Source organism: Triticum dicoccoides, chromosome 2A (genome assembly GCF_002162155.2).
Source record: "Triticum dicoccoides isolate Atlit2015 ecotype Zavitan chromosome 2A, WEW_v2.0, whole genome shotgun sequence".
Classification (NCBI taxonomy): Eukaryota; Viridiplantae; Streptophyta; class Magnoliopsida; order Poales; family Poaceae; genus Triticum; species Triticum dicoccoides.
Window position 1 is genome coordinate 129,763,467 of NC_041382.1, and position 6,760 is coordinate 129,770,226.

Consider the following 6,760-nt stretch of genomic DNA (forward strand, 5'->3'; position numbering starts at 1 on the left):
GTATGGCTGATGATCGACGCAGCAGGCGGCTGCAGTGACAAGAGGTGAATGCAGTAGCATCAGAGACGCCAGAGTTCATGCACTGGTCCGAGAAGCCTATCAGCTGGAGCAGGGATGATCACCCAAGATGATGCCGAGTCCGGGCTCCTATGCCTTGGTCTTGGATGCCACCTTTGTCATGGATAGACGAGCCGCGCGTTTCTCGCGAGTTCTGATAGACGGAGGCAGTAGCATCAACATCATGTACAAAGACACCATGGAGAAATTAGGAATCAAGCAAAGACAGCTTCAGAACAGCCGGACTGTGTTCCACGGCATTGTTCCTGGGCTATCCTGCTCACCAATCGGCAAGATCCTGATGGACGTCCTCTTTGGAGAAAAGAGCACTTCCACCGAGAGTCAGTTTGGTTTGAGGTGGTGGACCTCAAGAGCCCATACCACGCACTACTTGGCCGACCCGCCCTGGCCAAGTTCATGGCAGTCCCCCACTATGCCTACCTCAAAATGAAGATGCCCAGTTCCAGGGGTATTCTGACCATAGCCGACGACTACCGGAAGCCGTCTGCCTGTGCGGCTGAGAGTAGTCGGCTAGCCGAGTCCCTGGTAATCGCGGCCAAGAAGCGGCTCCTTAAGCGGGTTGTGGCGATGGCCGGCAAGCAGCCAGAGGTATCGCCCAACCCAAAGGAGTCGGAGGCTGAGGGTTCGTTCAAGCCGGCCAAGGAGACAAAGAAGATACCCTTGGATCCGGAGCACCTAGAGAGGTACGCTGTCGTAGGCGCAAACCTCGACAGCAAATAGGAAGGCGAGCTCGTCGATTTCCTCCATGAGAATCGGGACATCTTCGCATGGTCCCCCAAAGACATGCCAGGTGTACCGACGGAATTCGCCGAGCACAAGTTACATGTTCGATCTGATGCAAAGCCGGTCAGGCAGCCCCTGTGCCGCCTATCAAAAGAGAAGAGAAGAGTTGTCGGAGAAGAAATAGCCCGGCTCCTAGCGGCCGGCTTCATTATGGAAGTATTCTTTCCAGAGTGGCTAGCCAATCCGGTCCTGGTACTGAAGAAAAACAAGAAGTGGCGAATGTGTATTGACTACACGAGCCTCAACAAGGCCTGCCCCAAGGACCCTTTTGCTCTGCCAAGAATTGATCAGGTGATAGACTCCACCGCTGGATGCGAGCTGTTGAGTTTTTTGGATGCATATTCAGGATATCACCAGATCAAGCTGAACCCGGCTGATAGATTGAAGACCGCCTTCATCACGCCGTTTGGAGCCTTCTGCTACCTCACCATGATGTTCGGCTTGAGGAATATCGGCACCACCTTTCAGCGTTGCATGCAGAAGTGCCTCCTCAAGCAACTCGGGAGAAACGCCCATGTCTACGTAGACGATGTGGTGCTGAAGACGGAAAAGCGTGGAACACTGCTGGAAGACCTCAAGGAGACCTTTGAGAACCTGCGTCAATTCCAGATCAAGCTCAACCCCGAGAAGTGCGTTTTCGGAGTACCAGCTGGCCAACTCCTTGGCTTCCTGGTCTCTGAACGCAGCATAGAGTGCAACCATGTAAAGATCAAGGCCATCAAGAGGATGGAGGTACCCAGCCGACTGCTGGACGTGCAAAAGTTCACCGGCTGCTTGGCGCCCAGCAGTCGATTCATCAGTCGACTGGGCGAGAAAGCTCTCCCCTTATACCAACTCATGAAGAAGACCATTTTTTTCGAGTGGAACCACAAGGCAGACAAAGCTTTTCTCCAGTTGAAAAAGATGTTGACTACTCCACCCGTTCTGGCGGCTCCGACTCCTAAGGAACCTATGCTCCTGTACATCGCCGCCACCAGCCGGGTAGTCAGCACGGTCATTGTAGTGGAACGCAAGGAGGAAGGCAAGGCACTACCTGTCCAGAGACCGGTATATTACCTGAGCGAAGTACTGTCGGCCTCCAAGCAGAACTACCCCCACTACCAGAAGATGTGCTATGGCGTACACTTTACCGCCAAGAAATTGAAGCCTTACTTTCAAGAGCATCCAATCACTATGGTCTGCACGGCCCCACTTGCCGAGATCATCGGAAGCCGAGATGCTTCTGGCCGAGTGGCCAAGTGGGCCATAGAGCTGGCTCCCTACACCATCCACTACCAGCCCCGCACCGCCATCAAGTCACAAGCACTGGCTGACTTTCTCGTCGACTGGGCCGAGACCCAGTACCTACCTCCAGCGCCCGACTCCACCCATTGGCGGATGCATTTCGACGGCTCCAAGATGCGCACTGGCTTGGGAGCCGGCGTCGTCCTCACTTCCCCTAAAGGCGACAAGCTCAAATACGCACTGCAAATCCATTTTGCCGCCTCCAACAACGTCGCCGAGTACGAGGCGCTCATTCATGGGCTCCGGCTTGCCAAAGAACTTGGCATTCGCTGGATCCTGTGTTATGGCGACTCGGACTTAGTGGTCCAACAGTCATCTTGTCGGAGTAATGGGCCATAGGTAGGCCAACCCGAGCCCCAGAACCTTTCAAGACATCGGGGCAGGCTGCGCCCCTCAAGACCCAGGGCGAAGAGCCGCCTTCTAAGGAGTCGACGGCAAGACGGCCGACTGCCCACTCACGACCGAGTCCCAGGGACGACTTCAGGGTAAGCCGACTCCTGATTGGCGACTTCCAGAGAAGCCGGTTTTGGGGAGTCCGCCTGCGACTCCAACAGACCCCATGTCCTCATTGGGAGGGACAGGACCGGGGAGTGGCTACAGTAAAGCCCGCTCCCGCCCCTTACCAAGGGCAGGCATGGGCACAGTACGCCGTACCCGGGGAGATCTCCATGCGGTGTGACACTATTGCCGTGCCGGCCCTGACATCAGCACTGCAGGACCGAATCCAGCGCCCATGACGGCTTGTATGTATGTCCCAGAGGCAGCGGGTCCCACCAGTCAGTGAGACCCCAGAAGACGGCAAGTGCGCCGCCAGTCGGCCCCCGGGGTCAGCCAAGCACTCCCCCGGGGCCCACGCGCCATTAATCAGATGTGATGGAGAGTGGCAATAGTGATCGCCCGCCAGGCGGCGAGGCTGTTGCCACGACTCCATGATCAAGCCCGCGTCATCAGAAACACGGCTACAGTAATCAGCAGCCGGCAAGACCCGCCCGCGGCGGACACGGCTTGTCGGCTCCGTACCAGACTAGTCGGCGGGGCCCACCAGCCGATGGGCCCCAGCAATTGGCGGAGAAGACGGAGGCCAGAGGCACTGATGGTTGGGCCCACGTCCAGCAGGATTACCATTGTACCCTTGGGGGTAGGCCTATATAAACCCCCAGGGCACCCATGCAAAGGGTTGGGATCCATTAGCTCTAGACCAGATCATATAGGAGGGGGAGAGCTAGCCCTGCCCTCTCCTACCTCTAGGAAACAGCTCAAGGAGCAATCGTGTAAACACTTTGCCATAGTGATCATGCAGAGACCCCGCAGAGCAGCAGTAGGGGTATTATCTTCCCGGAGAGCCCTGAAGCCGGGTAAGATTCGCCGGCGTGCATGTCTTCGCCTCATCCCGTTTCCAGGCACCGGCGACATTCTACTCGCCCCCACCATGATAAGCCATCATTTGGCATATGTCGCAACCAACCCCCGACATTTGGCGCCCACCGTGGGGCCTGGTGCATCGCCTTCCGGAGACCTGTTCTGGACGGGAACCCTTTTCCTCCCTGGCGAGCGCAGCCAGCCAGGCACGCCAGACGGAGTTTGCGCTGATGCACTGTGTGGCGTTGAGATCGCCTGCGCAGCCAGTTGCCTCGCCGAACTTGTCGGAGAGGTTCGCCTCTCCGACGAACCTGCATCCAACGCAGGAACGGGCGGCTCTGAGAGCCTCCTCGCGGGCCTCCTTGATCAACTCCACGTTTCCGGCGAGCCTGCCATAGACTTGGAGTCTGTAGGCTCCATCGACCCGATGTTGGTCGACTCCGACACCGCGTCGCTCAACGCTTTCCCCACTAATGTGGTGGTCTACGACGAACCTCTCCCTTGCGTGGAGAGCGACGGAAGCACCGTCACCGAGGTGCTCGTCATCAGTCATGACGAGCTCCCCGGCAGAGGAGCACATGACCCACTCGGCGTGGCGCTACAAGACCTAACTGCGCCCATTCCGGAAGACGCTGACGCAGAGACGTTGCAGGCGCGCCGCCTTCAGCTCGTCGAAGGCGTGAAGAAGCTGGCCAGCATGAGACGCTTGTCAGAAGCCTACCAGCGGGAGATGGATCGCGCCGTTGGCGGCTCGCCGGCCCCGGCAGGGCCCAGCCGCCTTGGCGCGGTCCAGCAGCGCGGCGTAGCCATCGCCAACCCGTTTGGGGCCAGCCACCATGTGTACGCTACACCAGCGGAGAACATCCGAGCCGCCCAGGCAGCGGCGGACGAGCTGGACAATTTCGAGGGCGAAGAACGCCGCCTGATGATGGAGCGAGTCCAGCGGCTCCTCGACGCGGGTGCCGCGCAGAACGAGGCCGGCTGCCGCACGGAGGCGCCGCAGCGGCAAAATGACGACCTTCGCCGAGATCAAGGCGCGACGTCTCGGACGCCGACTGGCGGCGCCCGAGGAAGAAGAGACAAGGATCCGGCTGTCAGCCACAGTCGGACTCACATTACCATAGAGCGCGACCGAGACGGCTGCCCGAGAGCAGTGGAACGACGGGACAACTGTCCGCCTCCTCCTCCTCGCAAGGAGAGGCGAGTCTCCCCGCCACCTGTTGACCATCCGACTCTCGACGATCGCCTTGGCCGCCGAGATGGAGTCGGAGAAAATGACGCCCGCCATCGGATCGACCGACTTCACCGATCCCTAGCGTTGGAAGAAGAAGACGAGTTGGGTCCGCCTTGTTTCGAACCCCACATTCGAGACGAGCCCTTTCCCAGAGGGTTCACACTCCCAAGAGACACGCCCAAGTATACCGGCTCCGTGACGCCGGAAGACTGGCTGGTCGACTACTCCACGGCTGTCAACATAGCAAACGGCAACAAGCGTGTCGCTGTAAAATACGTTCTGCTCATGCTCCAGGGCACGGCATGGACGTGGCTGAACAGCCTGAAGCCCCGCAGCATCAACAGCTGGGTCGACTTCACCGAAGCGTTCGTCCGCAACTTCACCAGCATGTACAAGCGTCCTCCCAAGCCTCACCAGCTCTCCTTGTGCGTGCAAGGTCCCGACGAGTCGACTCACGACTACCTCATGCGTTGGGCCGAGCTTCGGAACTCCTGCGAGGGCGTGCATGAGGTGCAGGCCATCGAGTACTTCACGGCCGGGGGCAGAGAAGGCACCCTCCTCAAGCACAAGCTCCTTTGCGACGAGCCAGAAACCCTCGACGAGCTGCTGATCATAGCGGACAAGTACGCCACGGCCGACTCCTCCATGAAGGCGGAGATTCAAGTCAACACAACTGGCAAAGTGGCCCCCCAAGCTCCAAGAACTCCTGCGGGAGACGCCAATCGGTGACAACAGCAGGGCGACCACAAGTGCAAGGCCCCGCTGCCGGCTTCCAGCAGCCGGCAGGTCGAGACCGTTGAAGCCCAGCAGCCGGACGAGCAGCCTCCGCCCAAGCGACAGAAAGGCGGCAAGCCCAACTGGTTGCCGGCCTTCTCGTACGAGCAGACTCTGGATGGACCTTGCAAGTTCCATAGCGGCGCAAAGCCGTCGAATCTCACCACCCGGAAGTGCCACTGGCTCACCAGGATCGCCAAGGGAGACGGCCTCCTGCCTTCCCCGCCTGCTGGGCAGCCGCCTCCGCCTCCGCCCCAGCAGCCGGCTGTCAGGCCAGTTGTGTTGGAAATATGCCCTAGAGGCAATAATAAATAAGTTATTATTATATTTCCTTGTTCATGATAATTTTCTTTTATTCATGCTATAACTGTATTATCCGGAAATCGTAATACACGTGTGAATACATAGACCACAATATGTCCCTAGTGAGCCTCTAGTTGACTAGCTCGTTGTGATCAACAGATAGTCATGGTTTCCTGGCTATGGACATTGGATGTCGTTGATAACGGGATCACATCATTAGGAGAATGATGTGATGGACAAGACCCAATCCTAAGCATAGCACAAAGATCGTGTAGTTCGTTTGCTAGAGCTTTGCCAATGTCAAGTATCTCTTCCTTTGACCATGAGATCGTGTAACTCCTGGATACCGTAGGAGTGCTTTGGGTGTATCAAACGTCACAACGTAACTGGGTGACTATAAAGGTGCACTACAGGTATCTCCGAAAGTATCTATTGTTTTATGCGGATCGAGACTGGGATTTGTCACTCCGTGTAAACGGAGAGGTATCTCTGGGCCCACTCGGTAGGACATCATCATATGCGCAATGTGACCAAGGAGTTGATCACGGGATGATGTGTTACAGAACGAGTAAAGTGACTTGCCGGTAACGAGATTGAACAAGGTATTGGTATACCGACGATCAAATCTCGGGCAAGTAAAATACCGCTAGACAAAGGGAATTGTATACGGGATCGATTGAGTCCTTGACATCGTGGTTCATCCGATGAGATCATCGTGGAACATGTGGGAGCCAACATGGGTATCCAGATCCCGCTGTTGGTTATTGACCGGAGAACGTCTCGGTCATGTCTGCATGTCTCCCGAACCCGTAGGGTCTACACACTTAAGGTTCGATGACGCTAGGGTTATAAAGGAAGCTTGTATGTGGTTACCGAATGTTGTTAGGAGTCCCGGATGAGATCCCGGACGTTACGAGGAGTTCCGGAATGGTCCGGAGGTAAAGA